Source organism: Delphinapterus leucas, chromosome X (assembly GCF_059928025.1).
Source record: "Delphinapterus leucas isolate spDelLeu-1000000601 "Yukka" chromosome X, BTC_Dleu_Yukka2, whole genome shotgun sequence".
In the NCBI taxonomy this organism is placed as follows: domain Eukaryota; kingdom Metazoa; phylum Chordata; class Mammalia; order Artiodactyla; family Monodontidae; genus Delphinapterus; species Delphinapterus leucas.
In genome coordinates, this window is record NC_143150.1 from 62512389 (window position 1) to 62529330 (window position 16942).

The window sequence follows — 16942 nt, forward strand, 5'->3', positions numbered from 1 at the left end:
ATCTAGGTCTTTAATCCATTTTGAGTTTACTTTTGTGTATGCTGTTAGGGATTGTTATACTCTCATACTTTTACATGTACCTGTCCAGTTTTCCCAGCACCAATTATTGAAGAGGCTGTCCTTTCTCCACTGCACATTCCTGCCTCCTTTATCAAAGATAAGGTGACCATATGTGCATGGGTTTATCTCTGGTCTTTCTATCCTATTCCATCGATCTATCTTTCTGTTTTTGTGCCAGTACCATACTCTCTTGATTACTGTAACTTTGTAGTATAGTCTGAAGTCAGGGAGCCTGATTCCTACAGCTCCGTTTTTCATTCTCAAGATTGCTTTGGCTATTCGGGGTCTTTTGTGTTTGCATACAAATTGTGAAATTTTTTGTTCTAGTCTGTAAAAACTGCCAGTGGTAGTTAGATAGGGATTGCATTGAATCTGTAGATTGCTTTGGGTAGTAGAGTCATTTTCACAATGTTGATTCTTCCAATCCAAGAACATAGTATATCTCTCCATCTGTTTTTATAATCTTTAATTTCTTTCATCAGTGTCTTATAATTTTCTGCATACGGGTCTTTTGCCTCCTTAGGTAGGTTTATTCCTAGATATTTTATTCTTTTTGTTGCAGTGGTAAATGGGAGTGTTTTCTTGATTTCACTTTCAGATTTTTCATCATTAGTGTATAGGAATGCCAGAGATTTCTGTGCATTACTTTTGTATCCTGCTACTTTAATAAATTCATGGATTAGCTCTAGTAGTTTTCTGGTAACATCTTTAGGATACTCTATGTATAGTATCATGTCATCTGCAAACAGTGACAGCTTTACTTCTTCTTTTCTGATTTGAATTCCTTTTATTTCCTTTTCTTCTCTGATTGTTGTGACTAATACTTCCAAAACTATGTTGAATAAGAGTGATGAGAGTGGGAAACCTTGTCTTTTTCCTGATCTTAGCGGAAATTGTTTTAGTTTTTCACCATTGAGCATAATGTTAGCTGTGGGTTTTTCATATATGGCCTTTATTATGTTGCGGAAAGTCCCCTCTATGCCTACTTTCTGCAGGGTTTTTATCATAAATGGGTGTTGAATTTTTCTAAGCCTTTCTCAGCATGTTTTGAGATAATCATATGTTCAATTTGTTAATATGGTGTATAACGTTGATTGATTTGCATATATTGAAGAATCCTTGCATTCCTGAAATAAACCCCGCTTGATTATGGTGTATGATCCTATTAATGTGTTGTTGGATTCTGTTTGCTAGTATTTTATTGAGGATTTTTGCTTCTATATTCATCAGTGATATTGGCCTGTAGTTTTCTTTCTTTGTGACATCCTTGTCTGGTTTTTGAATCAGGGTGATGGTGGCCTCCTAGAATGCATTTGGTAGTGTTCGTCCCTCTGCAATATTTTGGCAGAAGTAGAGAAGGATAAGTATTAACTCTTCTCTAAATATTTGATAGCATTCACCAGTGAAGCCATCTGCTCCTGGGCTTTTGATTGTTGCAAGAGTTTTAATCACAGCTTCAAATTCAGTCCTTGTGATTGTTCTGTTCATATTTTCTATTTCTTCCTGATTCAGTCTTGGTACATTGTGCATTTCTAAGAATTTGTCCATTTCTTCCACATTGTCCATTTTATTGGCATAGAGTTGCTTATAGTAATGTCTCATGATCTTTTGTATTTCTGCAGTGTCAGTTGTTATTCCTCCTTTTTCATTTCTATTTCTATTGATTTGAGTCTTCTCCCTTTTTTTCCTGATGAATCTGGATAATGGTTTATCAATTTTATTTATCTTCTCAAATAACCAGCTTTTAATTTTATTGATATTTGCTATTGTTTCCTTCATTTCTTTTTCATTTTTTTCTAATCTGGTCTTTATGATTTCTTTCCTTCTACTAACGCTGGGGCTTTCTTGTTCTTCTTTCTCTAATTACTTTAGGTGCAAGGTTAGGTTGTTTATTCGAGATGTTTCCTGTTTCTTAAGGTAGGATTGTATTGCTATAAACTTCCCCCCTAGAACTGATTTTTCTGCATCTCATAAGTTTTGGGTCGTCGTGTCTCCGTTGTTATTTGGTTCTAGGTATTTATTGACTTCCTCTTTGATTTCTTCAGTGATCACTTCGTTATTAAGCAGTGTATTGTTTAGCCTCCATGTGTTTGTATTTTTTCCAGATCCTTTCCTGTAATTGGTATCTAGTCTCATAGTGTTGTCTTCTGAAAAGATACTTGATACAATATCAATTTTCTTAAATTTACCAAGGCTTGATTTGTGACCCAAGATATGATCTATCTAGGATAATGTTCCATGAGCACTTGAGAAAAAAATGTATTCTTTTGTTTTTGGATGGAATGTACTATAATTATTAATTAAGTCCATTTTTTTAATGTTTCATTTACAGCTTGTGTTTCCTTTTTTATTTTCATTTTGGATGGTCTGTCCATTGGTGAAAGTGGGTTGTTAAAGTCCCCTACTATGTATGTGTTACTGTTGATTTCCCCTTTTATGGCTGTTAGTATTTGACTTATGTATTGAGGTGTTCCTATGCTGGGTGCATAAATATTTACAAATGTTAGATCTTCTTCTTGGATTGATCCCTTGATCATTATGTAGTGTCCTTTTTGTCTCTTGTAACAGTCTTTATTTTAAAGCCTATTTTGTCTGATATGAGAATTGCTACTCCAGCTTTCTTTTGATTTGCATTTGCATGGAATATCTTTTTCCATCCCCTTACTTCCAGTCTGTATGTGTCCCTAGGTCTGAAGTGGGTCTCTTGTAGACTGCATATATATGGGTCTTGTTTTTGTATGCATTCAGCCAGTCTGTGTCTTTTCGTGAGAGCATTTAATCCATTTACATTTAAGGTAATTATTGATATGTATGTTCCCATTCCCATTTTCTTAATTGTTGTGGGTTCGTTTTTGTAGATCTTCTCCTTCTCTTGTGTTTCTTGACTAGAGAAGTTCCTTTAGCATTTGCTGTAAAGTTGGATTGGTGGTGCTGAACTCTCTCAGCTTTTGCTTGTCTGTAAAGGTTTTAATTTCTCCATCAAATCTGAATGAGATCCTTGCTGGGTAGAGTAATCTTGGTTGTAGGTTTTTCTCCTTCATCACTTTAAATATGTCCTGCCATTCTATTCTGGCTTGCAGAGTTTCTGCTGAGAGTTCAGCTGTTAACCTTATGGTGATTCCCTTGTGTGTTTTTTGTTGTTTTTCCCTTGCTGCTTTTAATATTTTTTCTTTGTATTTAATTTTTGACAGTTTGATTAATATGTGTCTTGGCATGTTTCTCCGTGGATTTATCCTGTATGGTACTCTCTGTGCTTCCTAGACTTGATTAACTATTTCCTTTCCCATATTAGGGAAGTTTTCAACTATAATCTCTTCAAATATTTTCTCAGTCCCTTTCTTTTTCTCTTCTTCTTCTGGGACCCCTGTAATTCAAATGTTGGTGCATTTACTGTTGACCCAGATGTCTCTGACACTGTCCTCAGTTCTTTTCATTTTTTTTCTTTATTCTGCTCTGCAGTAGTTATTTCCACTATTTTATCTTCCAGATCACTTTTCCGTTCTTGTGCCTCAGTTATTCTGCTATTTATCCCTTCTCGAGTAGTTTTCATTTCATTTATTGTGTTGTTCATCATTGTTTGTTTCCTTTTTACTTCATCTAGGTCCTTCTTAAATGTTTCTTGCATTTTCTGTATTCTATTTCCAAAATTTTGTATTGTCTTTGCTATCATTATTCTGAATTCTTTTTCAGATAGACTGCCTATTTCCTCTTCATTTGCTAGGTCTGGTGGCTTTTTATCTTGCTCTTTCATCTGCTGTGTGTTTTTCTGTCTTCTCATTTTGCTTTTCTTGCTGTGTTTGGGGTCTCCTTTTTGCAGGCTACAGGTTCATAGTTCCCATTGCTTTTGGTGTCTGTCCCCCGTGGCTAATGTTGGTTCAGTGGGTTGTGTAGCTTTCCTGGTGGAGGGGACTAGTGCCTGTGTTCTGGTGGATGAGGCTGTATATTGTCTTTCTGATGGGCAGGTCCACGTCTGGTGGTATGTTTTGGGATGTCTGTGGACTTATTATGATTTTAGGCAGCCTCTCTGCTAATGGGTGGGATTTTGTTCCTGTCTTGTTAGTTGTTTGGCATAGGGTGTCCAGCACTGTAGGTTGCTGGTCGTTGAGTGAAGCTGGGTGTTGGTGTTGAAATGGAGATCTCTGGGAGATTTTTGCCATTTGATATTATGTGGAGTTGGGAGGTCTCTTGTTGTCCAGTGTCCTGAAATTGGCTCTCCCACCTCAGAGGCACAACATTGACTCCTGGCTGGAGAACCAAGATTCTTTCATCGACATGACTCAGAATAAAAGGGAGAAAAGCTGGAAAGAAATAAAGAAATATGATAAAATAAAAGAAAGTAAGATAAAGTAAAATAAAGTTATTAAAATAAAAAATATTATTAATAAAAAAAATTTTAATTTAAAAAAACAAAACAACAACCAAAAACTGATGGACAGAACCTTAGGACAGATGGTGAAAGCAAAGCTATACAGACACAATCTCACACAGAAGTATACTCATACACACTCACAAAAAAGAGGAAAAGGGGAAAAATAATCTTGCTCTCAAAGTCCTCCTCCTCAATTTGGGTTGATTAATTGTCTATTCAGGTATTCCACCAACACAGGGTACATCAAGTTGATTGAGGAGATTTAATCCACTGCTCCTGAGGCTGCTGACAGAAATTTCCCTTTCTCTTCTTTGTTCGCAAAGCTCTGGGGGCTCAGCTTTGGATTTGGCCCCACCTCTGTGTGTAGGTTGCTGGACGGCATCTCTCCTTCACTCAGATAGGACAGGTTTAACAGAGCCGCTGATTCAGGGGCTCTGGCTCACTCAGTTCAGGGAAAGGGAGGGGCATGGTGTGTGAAGCATGCCTACGGTGGCAGAGGCCAGTGGGACTTTGCACCAGACTGTGGTGCACCGTGCATTCTCCTAGAGAAGTTGTCCCTACGTCACGGGATCCTGGCAGTGGCGGGCTGCATAGGCTCTCGGGAGGGGAGGTGTAGATGGTGACCTGTGGTCGCACACAGGCTTCTTGCTGGCGGCAGCAGCAGCCTTAGCATCTCATGCCCATCTCTGGGGTCCGTGCTGTTAGCCGTAGCTCGTACCCATCTCTGGAGCTTCTTTAAGCTGCATTCTTATTCTCCTCTCCTCGCGCACCAGGAATCAAAGAGGGAAGGAAAAGTCTCTTGCCTCTTCGGCATGTCCAGACTTTTCCCTGGACTCCCTCCCGGCTAGCCGTGGTGTAGTAACGCCTTCAGGCTGTGTTCACGCTGCCAGGCCAGTCCTCTCACTGTGATCCAACTGAAACCCGAGGCTGAGCTCCCAGCCCTTGCCCACCCCGGTGGTTGAGCAGACAATCCTCTCGGGCTGGTGAGTGCCGGTTAGCACCGATCTTCTGTGCGGGAATCTCTCCGCTTTGCCCTCCACACCCCTGTTGCTGTGCTCTCTCCTCCGTGGTCCTGAACCTTCCCCCCTGCTCCACCTTCAGTCTCTGCCCACGAGGAGGCTTCCTAGTGTGCGGAAACCTTTCCTCCTTCACGGCTCCCTCCCACTTGTGCAGGTCCCGTCCCTATTCTTTTGTCTCTGTTTATTCTTTTTATTTTTTTCTGCCCTACCCAGTTTCATGGGGGATTTCTTGCCTTTTTTGGGAGGTCTGAGGTCTTCTGCCAGCGTTTGGTGGGTGTTCTGTAGGAGTTGTTCCACGTGTACATGTATTTCTGATGTATCTGTGGAGGGGAAGGTGATCTCCAGGTCTTACTCTTCTGCCATCTTCCCCCTCTCTGTGCTTCCATTCTTTTTCCATGATATTGGATCATCTTTACTATCATTACTCCATACTCTTTTTCAGGTAGCTTGCCTATATCCTCTTAATTTAGTTGTTCTTGTGGGTCTTTATCTTGTTCCTATGTCTGAAACATATTTCTCTGCCATGTTATTTTGTCTAACTTTCTGTGTTACTGGAGTCCTTTCTGCTGGCTGGAGGATTGTAGTTCCTCTTGCTTCTGGTGTCTGCCTTCTGGTGAGTGAGGTTGGTCCTGAGGTGTGTGGAGACTTCTTGGTGTGAGGGACTGTTGTCTGCTCACTGGTGGGTAGAGCTGGGTCTTGTCTGTTTGGTGGTCTGGTCCATGTCAAGAATATGTTTATAGGTGGCTGTGAGCTTACTATGTCTTTAGGCACTCTGTCTGCTGTTGGGTGGTACTGAATTCCTATCTTGGTGGTTGTTTGGCCTGAGACGTTCCAGAACTGGAACCTGTTGTCTATTAGGTTGGGCCAGGTCTTGATGCCAAAATGGCGACCTCTGGGGAGCTCATGCAGATCAATATTCTCTGAGGCCTCTGCTACCGAGGTCCTTGCCCCCTCAGTGAACCACAGCTGATGCCCGCCTCCCCAGGAAACCCACCACGACTCATAGGTAGGTCCAGTCATGGATCCTATGAGTTATTGCTTTGTTCTATGTCCCAGTGTATGTTATAACTTTTGTATGACTTCCAGGAATGGAGTCTCTGTTTCCCCCTGTCCCATTGAGCTCCTGCACTCAAGCTCCATTGGCCTTCAAAGCCAAATGCTTTCAGGATTCCTCCTTCCAATGAAAGATCATCAGGCTGGGGAGGCTGATGTGGGGCTCAGGACTCTCACTCTTGTGGGAGAACCTCTGTGATATAATTACTTTACAGTTTTTTGGTCACCCATCTGGCCAGGATTGGATTTGATTATGTCACAAAAGAGTTCCTTCTGCCACCTCATTGTGGCTTCTTCTTTGTCTTTGAATGTAAAATATCTTTCTTGGTAGATTACAGTCTTTTTTACCAATAGTTGTTCAGCAGTTAGTTGTGATTTTGGTGTTTTCGTGAGAGGTGGCAGGCTTAAGTCCTTCTATTCCACCCTTTTTTGGGGAATCAAGAGGCTGCTTTTAATTTGGATGCTTGCTGCCTCTTTCCTCGGTGTGTGCTGGCAGTTATCCCCTTGATATTTGGTGTGCAGGTACAGTGACACTTGTGCACTCCTGAAACAGTTGGGGCAGTTCCTGGTACCTGCTTAAGGGTCTTCTATAGGCAGCTCTCTCAACCCCTCCTGGGACAGTAGCGACAAGGCTTGCCACCTGTTCATGGGTATCTTAGCCTTGGTCAGTGCCTGCCTCTGGAACCCCTGAAGACAGGGGCAACACAAGCCCACCCCTGGAGATCCTGTAGACAGTGTCTTGTTTCCTGGGAGCACTCACAGGGAAAGAATCACTTATGGTCATCCCACCCCTCTCCTCATGCACACCTGAGTAATGGTGCCTTGTCTCTCTGGTGGGCCCAGGCTTCTTCTGAGTACACCCTCAGCTGCCACAGCCTAGCTCCTTCAGGCTGTTTCTGCACAGCCAACTCCAATCTTCTTCCTGGGTCTGACCTCTGAAGCATAGGCTTTAACACAACCCCCACCCAAGTGCCTCAGGCTGGGGAGAGCAGGGCAGAAGTGCTGACCTTGTGTGAATGTTACTCTCTATTTTGCCTTCCACAAACCAGTTGCTGCACTCTACTCCTAGGCTCTGAGGTTCCCCCTACATCCAGTCTGATCTTCCTGCTCTGCCATTGAGGAGACTTCCCTGAGTGCAAGAAACTTTCCTCCTTCACATCTCCCTCCCTGAAACACAGACCCCATCCAGATTCCTTCATTTTCTTTTTCCTTTTGTCCAACCCAGTTATGTGGAGTTTTACTTGACTTTTTGGAAGTCCAAGGTCTTCTGTTAGTGTTCAGTAACTGTTCTGCATGAATTGTTCCACTTGTAGATGGATTTTTAATGTTTTTGTTGGAGAAGGTGAGCTTCATGTCCTACTCCTCCACGATCTTGATCACAACTCTGTTATTAATGTAAAGTTTAATTGAATTATTAAAAGGACACTCTAAGTCTGTTACTGAAGCTTATCTCAGTAATCTCTCTTTGAATGATGATCATATGCCCACAGTCTTCAATCAGGGGATTATGGATACTGGAAAAGACATAATTTAAAGGACTATCCTCAACCTAGATAGAAAGACTCTTATCAGGTACTCTTAACTAGCTCAAGTACAGTGAAATTGAAGGGAATTAACTCTTGGATTAATTGCCACTTACAAAGGGCACCTGCATTGTTCTGGCCTATAGAGACGACAGCTGACCTCCAACTCACCTTAAAACAATGCTCAAACAGGAGAAACTACAGTCATACCAAGATCAGCAGATGACAACATCAGAAGTAGACACCTGGACCAAGGTCCTAGACCTGACTTGTATGATTATTTCTTTGCTTCTTGGACTTTTCCATATGAACCAAATGTTTTCTATCATGGACATGACAGTATGCTAATTTTAAAAATCAGTACAACTTTTTTGTTAGTGGCCAGTTACCTGTGTCTAGTACTTCTGGATTACCTTGGTGGATTTCTCCACTCTAAGGCTCTAATTCGTTGGCCCTTAGGAAATTTATTTAGAAGAAAGTAATTATAGTCCTGTTCAAGCCACAATTGATATTACTAGGTGGGATCCCCTCAGCTAGCCAATTAATAATACCTGCTCTGACTCTGGCCATAAATATGAATTTTATTTTAGTGTTACTCAAGCTCAGTCAGAACAATGAGCTCACTCTCAGTCAAAAACTGTAATCTCTCACTTATTAGAAGGAAACCTCCCATAATTATGGGATAGATGTATGTGGTTAACACAAGGCTATGGTCATTTGAATTTTAAGGCTCCCCTTTTGTTTTGGGAACAATTAAATTATACTGAGAATAACCATCCTAGTAACACTAGGAAATTGGGCTGGGAGTTTTATGGACAGTGCCATTATATAATTTCCCTTAAAGATAAGGATTGGTACAGAACAGGCTAAGTTAGACGACCTAGGGTTATACTGGGCCACACCTAATGGAAGCTTTTGGCTTAATTCATACTTATGATTTTAATAATACTGCTAGCTGTTATTTCTATTTTGCCTGTTTTACAAGATTGTTGTTTCTTGCATTACAAGATGTGTGACTGAGCCTCTGACAAAAATGTATAGTTCTCTGTGAGATGAATGACTGTAATAGTGGCACTCAAGATATGGGAAGATACAACAAGAGGAAATTTTTCCTGGACCATAACAGACTAGTAAGACTGGTGGCCCAGGAACTTTTGGTTACTGTTAGTAAGGTCTAGTCCAGTAATAGCACATTGAGTGGTCTATCAACAAAATCTTTGCCAGACCTGTGAAAGAGCATTCCTAGCATCATGGGACAAAATGGTCATGAAATTCTTCCCAAACCATGGTCGAATTTACAGCCATGAGTGGGCCCTACCAACTACAAATTAGCACTTGCCATATACCTCTATAAAGATTACATTATTAGCTGCTGCAGCTGCTGACCTTCAACAGCCCCGGGAAGGAGTTTAGGGTTGAAATGAGGAATGCGGCACTTTGTGCTCTGGGTAAAACTGGCAGATCAGATCTTTAGATAGTTAGATATTTTCAGGAGAAGATTTTATGAGCACAATTCTTGTATCATCTCCTCATATCTAGAAAAGCACTAAAATCCTTCATGGTGATGTCTGCTCCTTGTGACTAGCAGTAAATCCTTCACGAGACTAGCAGCAAACTTTTGCAAAAATATATGCTTGATTGCTTGTACTCCCCCTTCACCAAAATGTCAGGTACACTGATCTTCCCCCCACCCCTTTGGAAAAGTTTCTCAGAGCTTTCTGAAATGCTGTGTCCCAGGCAATAGCCTTGCAAAAAACCTCACAACTCTCGCATTGCATATTCTCTTCAGTCAACAATATCAACTAAAAACAACTCATAAAATAGTACAATTGTAATATATGCATGCAATTTTTTCTTCAGTTAAAAAAAAATCTTATCAAATTGAAAAAAGGGAAATAATCTCCACTTTTACAAATTCACATAATTAAACTGGACCCACCCAAATAGTTCAAGATAATTACTTCATCTCACAGTCTTTAATTTTAATCACATCCACAAAAGTGTTTTTGCTAAGTAAAGCAGCAGTTCACAGGTTATAGGGATAGGAAGTGAATAACCTGGTGGTCATTTTTCTATGTACTATAGTCTTTCTTTTGCCCTCAACATTCATTACCACATAAAAAATACAGTCACCACATTTTGAGGCGTACAAGAGTTTCATCCCTTTATAGTGTCAACTCAACATTCAAAACCTCGTACTAATCTTATTGGCTCAAAAGTTCTAAACACTATCATTTAAATAATAAAAATTAGGTATTGGCAAGATGCTGTATATAATCCATCCAGGAGCACAATTCCTTTCCCTCTTGAACCCCTAAAATAAGGAAATATATTATCTGCTCCCAAAATACAATTCTGGGAAAAGCATAACTGTTATATATGGTCTTGTTCCAAAGGGGAGAAAATAAGTGACTTATTGTTAATTGTTAATTTTTTGTTAATTTCTTAGAAAGAACAAAGGAAGGAAGGAATAAGTCCAAGGAAGAAATAAGTCACCTGTAAAAAGCAATTTTGAACTCCAGCCAGGCAAAATATTTTAGGTTTCAAAGTCTGGAAAAAATCCTTTGTGTTTTTGATTCCATTCTTTGGGCTTGCAGCTCTCTTATCTAGGCTGGTAGTTCCAGCCTCTCAGTCATCCTTTCTATTTTATGAAATGTATCACATGGTGCAACTCAATAGTTTTATCAGCCTATTTCCTTGCAATAGAATTTGGGGGAGTCCAACAGCCTTCATTTCTTTTGTACATTCTCTTGCCTTCTAAGCTAGAATTGTTTCTGAAGATACAATATTTTCATGAAACTTGTAAGTCTTGCAGAGATTCACTCATCTAGACAGGACATTAGTCTACAATTTTTTCTTAGGTCATTCATTCATTCATTCATTCATTATCTCTCTCTTTCTCTCTCTCCTCTCTCTTTTGCTCTCCCTCTCACTTTCACTCTTTCTCTCTCTCTTATACTTTTGCAGAGATAACTTTATGATTTTGACATGCTTTCTCGTTTGATTGGGGGAAATCTTTGAGTCATGCCCTTGATCTCTTCAAAGAGACTTTGTAACTAAATATTCTGAACTTTGTTCTTTCTAAGAAATTAACAAAAATTGTAGAGCCAAGTCCTCAGCCTTTTGTCTAAAGCAATTATGTGTTTAATTGGCCAGTTTTATATCTTCTTTGGAGAAATGTCTGTTCAGACATTTTGCCCATTTTATAATTTGGATATTTGTTCTTTTATTATTGCATTATAATGGTTATTTGTATATTCTGGATACAAGCCCTTTATCAGATATATGATTTACAAATATTGTCTTCAGTACTATGATTTATCTTTTCACTTCCTTAATGGTATCCTTTGAAGCACAAATGATTTTTTTAAATTATGGTGAAATCTAATTAACTTTCCTGCTTGTGCTTTGACTGTCACATCAAAGAAAGTTTTGCCTAGCCCAGTGTCACAAAGAATTATTCTTATATTTTCTTCTAAGGATCTTGGTATATGGCCCATTTTGATTTAAAGTTTGGGTATGCTGTGAGGAAGGAGTTCAACTTCACTTTTTGGCATATTAATTGCCTGTTGTTTTATAATTTTTGGTTGAAAAGATTGCTCTTGCTTATTAAATTATTTTGATATTCTTGTTAAAATTGTAAATATTACGGTTTGTTTGTGGACTGTCAATTATCTTCCATTGATCTAAATGTAAAACTAGTGCCAGTACCACATTGACATCATTAACACAGCTTTGTAGTAAGTTTTAAAATTGGAACGTGAAAGTCGTCCAAATTCTTTCTAATTTTTATGATCATTTGATTATTTTGAAACCCTTGAATATTGAATAAATTTCAATATGAATTTCCCTATGAATCTTAGGATCAACTTTTCAAGTGCTGATAACAGCTAACTGGGATTTTAACAGGCAATATGTTGAGTCTTTAGATCAATTTGGGGAGTATTTTAACAATATTAAGTTCTTTGATCCATAAACATGGTATGTCTTTCCATTCTTGCCTTCTTTACTTTCTTGCAAAAATTTTTTGTAGGGGCTTCCCTGGTGGTGCAGTGGTTAAGAATCCACGTGCCAATGCAGCGAACATGGGTTCAAGCCCTGGTCTGTGAAGATCCCACATGCCGCAGAGCAACTAAGCCCGAGTGCCACAACTACTGAGCATGTGCTCTAGAGCCCATGAGCCACAACTACTGAGCCCACGTGCCTAAAGCCCATGCTCTGAAAAAAGAGAAGCCATGACAATATGTCCACACCCTGCAAAGAAGAGTAGCCCCCACTCGCTGCAACAAGAGAAAACCCGCACACAGCAATGAAGACCCAGTTCAGTCCAAAACAAAACAAAAAAATTAATTAAAAAAATCTTTTGTAATTTTTATAGTGTAATTTTTAGAATTCTTCAATTATATTTATTCCCAAGTATTTTCTTCTTTTTGATGTCATGGTAAATGTAGTTGACTTATTAATTTCATTTTCTGATACTTCACTGCTAATGTAAGGAGCACAATAGTTTTTTTATATATTAATTTGTACCAAGTTAACTTGTTTAACTTTTTATTTGTTCACATACATTTTACAGGATTTCTTGGTTTTTTTAATACAGAAGATCATGTCATCTGCAAGCAGTTTATTTTGTTTCATTTTCCTTTGTTTTCAGCTTAAATGTTTTATATGCATTATCTTGCCCAATTGTTCAGTCTAGAATCTACAGTAAAATGTGGATTAGAAGTAGTGAGAGCACACATTTTTGTTCTGTTCCTGAACACAATAGAAAGGCTACAGATTTTCAACAATAAGTATAATATTTGTCATGAGTTTTTTGGTAGATTTTTCTCCATGGGATTGTGGAAACTCCCTTATATTATTAATTTATTGAGAGTTTATATAAAAAGAGTAGATATTTCAATATTTTTCAGCTTTTGTTGAAATAACCATATGTTCTATTTGTCCTTACTTCTAATGACATTGTATGTCACATTGATTTTCAGATGTAAAACATATTTTCCTTTTGGGGAATAAATCCTCCTCTGTCATGGTATATAGTAATCATTTTTATACATTACTGCCCTCAGTGCACTAATATTTGTTGTGTATATTTTGGATTTGTATTCATAAGAAATTTTGGTCTTCAATGTTGTATTCTTTTATTTTTAACATCTTTATTGGAGTATAATTTCTTTAAAATGGTGTGTTAGTTTCTGCTTTATGACAAAGTGAATCAGTTATACATATACATATGTTCCCATATCTCTTCCTTCTTGCGTCTCCTTCCCTCCCGCCCTCCTTATCCCACCGCTCTAGGTGGTCACAAAGCACCAAGCTGATCTCCCTGTGCTGTGTGGCTGCTTCCAACTAGCTGTCTATATTACGTTTGGTAGTGTATATATGTCCATGTCACTCTCTCACCTTGTCACAGCTTACCCTTCCCCATCCCCATATCCTCAAGTCCATTCTCTAGTAGGTCTGTGTCTTTATTCCCATCTTACCCCTAGGTTCTTCATGACATTTTTTTCTTAGATACCATATATATGTGTTAGCATATGGTATTTATTTTTCTCTTTCTGACTTACATCAATCTGTATGACAGACTCTATGTCCATCCAAGTCACTACAAATAACTCAATTTCATTTCTTTTTAAGGCTGAGTAATGTTCCACTGCATATATGTGCCACATCTTCTTTAACCATTCATCTGATGATGGACACTTAGGTTGCTTCCATCTCCTAACTATTGTAAATACAGATGCAATGAATATTTTGGTACATGACTCATTTTGAATTATGGTTTTCTCAAGGTATATGCCCAGTAGTGGGATTGCTGGGTCATATGGTAATTCTATTTTTAGGTTTTAAGGAACCTCCATACTGTTTTCCATAGTGGCTTTATCAATTTACATTTTCCCACCAGCAGTGCAAGAGTGTTCCCTTTCCTCCACACCCTCTCCAGCATTTATTGTTTCTAGATTTTTAATGATGGCCATTCTGACCAGTTTGAGATGATATCTCATTGTGGTTTTCATTGGCATTTCTCTAATGATTAATGATGCTGAGCATTCGTTCATGTGTTTGTTGGCAACCTGTATATCTATTTTGGGGAAATGTATATTTAGGTGTTCTTCCCATTTTTGGATTGGGTTTTTTGTTATGAAGCTGCATGAGCTGCTTGTAAATTTTGGATATTAATCCTTTGTCAGTTGCTTCATTTGCAAATATATTCTCACATTCTGAGGGTTGTCTTTTGGTATTGTTTATGGTTTTCTTTGCTGTGCAAAAGCTTTTAAGTTTCATTAGGTCCCATTTGTTTCTTTTTGTTATTATTTCCATTTCTCTAGGAGGTGGATCAAAAAGGATCTTGCTGTGATTTATGTCATAGAGTGTTCTGCCTATGCTTTCCTCTAAGAGTTTGATAGTTTCCAGCCTTACATTTAGGTATTTAATCCATTTTGAGATTATTTCAGTGTATGGTGTTAGGGAATGTTCTAATCTCATGCTTTTACTTGTACCTGTCCAGTTTTCCAAGCACCATTTATTGAAGAGGCTGTCTTTTCTCCACCATATATTCTTGCCTCCTTTATCAAAGATAAGGTGACCATAGGTGCGTTCGTTTATCTCTGGGCTTTCTCTCCTGTTCCATTTATCTATCTTTCTGTTTTTGTGCCAGTACCATACTGTCTTGATTACTGTAGGTTTGTAATATAATCTGAGGACAAGGAGCCTGATTCCTCCAGCTCCATTTTTTCCTCTCAAGGGTGCTTCGGCTATTCTTTTGTGTTTCCATACAAATTGTGAAATTTTTTATTCCAGTTCTGTGAAAAATTCCATTGGTAGTTTGATAGGGATTGCATTGAATCTGTAGATTGCTTTGGGTAGTAGAGTCATTTTCACAATGTTGATTCTTCCAATCCAAGAACATGATATATCTCTCCGTCTGTTTGTATCATCTTTAATTTCTTTCATCAGTGTCTTATAATTTTCTGCATACAGGTCTTTTGTCTTCTTAGGTAGGGTTATTCCTAGATATTTTATTGTTTTTGTAGCAGTGGTAAATGGGAGTGTTTTCTTAATTTCACTTTCAGATTTTTCATCATTATTTTATAGGAATGCCAGAGATTTCTGTGCATTAATTTTGTATCCTGTTACTTTACCAAATTCATTGTTTAGCTCTAGTAGTTTTCTGGTAGCATATTTAGGATTCTCTATGTATAGTATCATGTCATCTGCAAACAGTGACAGCTTTACTTCTTTTCTGATTAGGATTCATTTTTTTTTTTTTAGGATTCATTTTATTTCTTGTTCTACTCTGATTGCTCTGGCTAAAAGTTCCAAAACTATGTTGAATAATAGTGGTGAGGTTGGGGAACCTTTTCTTGTTCCTGATTTTAATGGAAATGGTTTCAGTTTTTCACCATTGAGGATGATGTTGGCTGTGGGTTTGTCATATATGGCCTTTATTATGTTGAGGATAGTTCCCTCTATGCCTGCTTTCTGCAGGGTTTTTTTCATAAATGGGTGTTGAATTTTGTTGAAAGATTTCTCTGCATCTATTGAGATGATCATATGGTTATTCTCCTTCAATCTGTTATTACGGTGCATCACGTTGATTGATTTGCATATATTGAAGAATCCTTCCGTTCCTGGAATAAACGGCTCTTGATCATGGTGTATGATATTTTTCATGTGCTGTTGGATTCTGTTTGCTAGTATTTTGTTGAGGATTTTTGCATCTATGTAAATCAGTGATATTGGCTTGTAGTTTTCTTTCTTTGTGACATCCTTGTCTGGTTTTGGTATCAGGGTGATGTTGGCCTTGTAGAATGAGTTTGGGTGTGTTCCTCCCTCTGCTATATTTTGGAAGAATTTGAGAAAGATGAGTATTAGCTCTTCTCTAACTGTTTGATAGAATTTGCCTGTGAAGCCATCTGGTCCTGGGCTTTTGTTTGTTGGAAGATTATTAATCACAGTTTCAATTTCAGTGCTTGTGATTGATCTGTTCATAATTTCTATTTCTTCCTGGTTCAGTCTTGGCAGGTTGTGCCATTCTAAGAATTTGTTCATTTCTTCCAGGTTGTCCATTTTATTGGCATAGAGTTGCTTGTAGTAATCTCTCATGATCCTTTGTATTTCTGTAGTTTCAGTTGTTACTTCTCCTTTGTCATTTGTAATTCTATTCATTTGAGTCTTCGTTTTTTCTTGATGAGTCTAACTTATGATTTATCAATTATGTTTATCTTATCCAAGAATCAGCTTTTTAGTTTTATTGACCTTTGCTATTGTTTCCTTCATTTCTTTTTCATTTATTTCTGATCTGATATTTATGATTTCTTTCTTTCTTAACTTTGTGGGGTTTTTTGTTCTCCTTTCTCTAATTCCTTTTGGTGTAAGGTTAGGTTCTTTATTTGAAATTTTTCCTGTTTCTGAAGGTAGGATTTTATTGCTATAAACTTCCCTCTTAGAACTGCTTTTGCCTCATCCCATAGGTTTTGGGTCATCCTGTGTCCATTGTCATTTGTTTCTACGTATTTTTTGATTTCCTCTTTGATTTCTTCAGTGATCACTTCGTTATTAAGTAGTGTACTGTTTAGCCTCCATGTGTTTGTATTTTTTACAGGTCTTTTCCTGTAATTGGTATCTAGTCTCATAGCATTGTGATTGGAGAAGATACTTGATAAGATTTTAATTTTCTTAAATTTACCAAGGCTTGCTTTGTGATCCAAGATATTATCTAACCTGGAGCATGTTCCACTTGAACTTGAGAAAAATGTGTATTCTGTTGTTTTGGAGTAGAATGTTCTATAAATATCAATTAAGTCCATCTTGTTTAATGTATCATTTAAAGCTTGTGTTTCCTTATTTTTTTTCATTTTGGATGATCTGTACATTGGTGAATGTGGGATGTTAAACTCCCTTACTATGAATGTTTT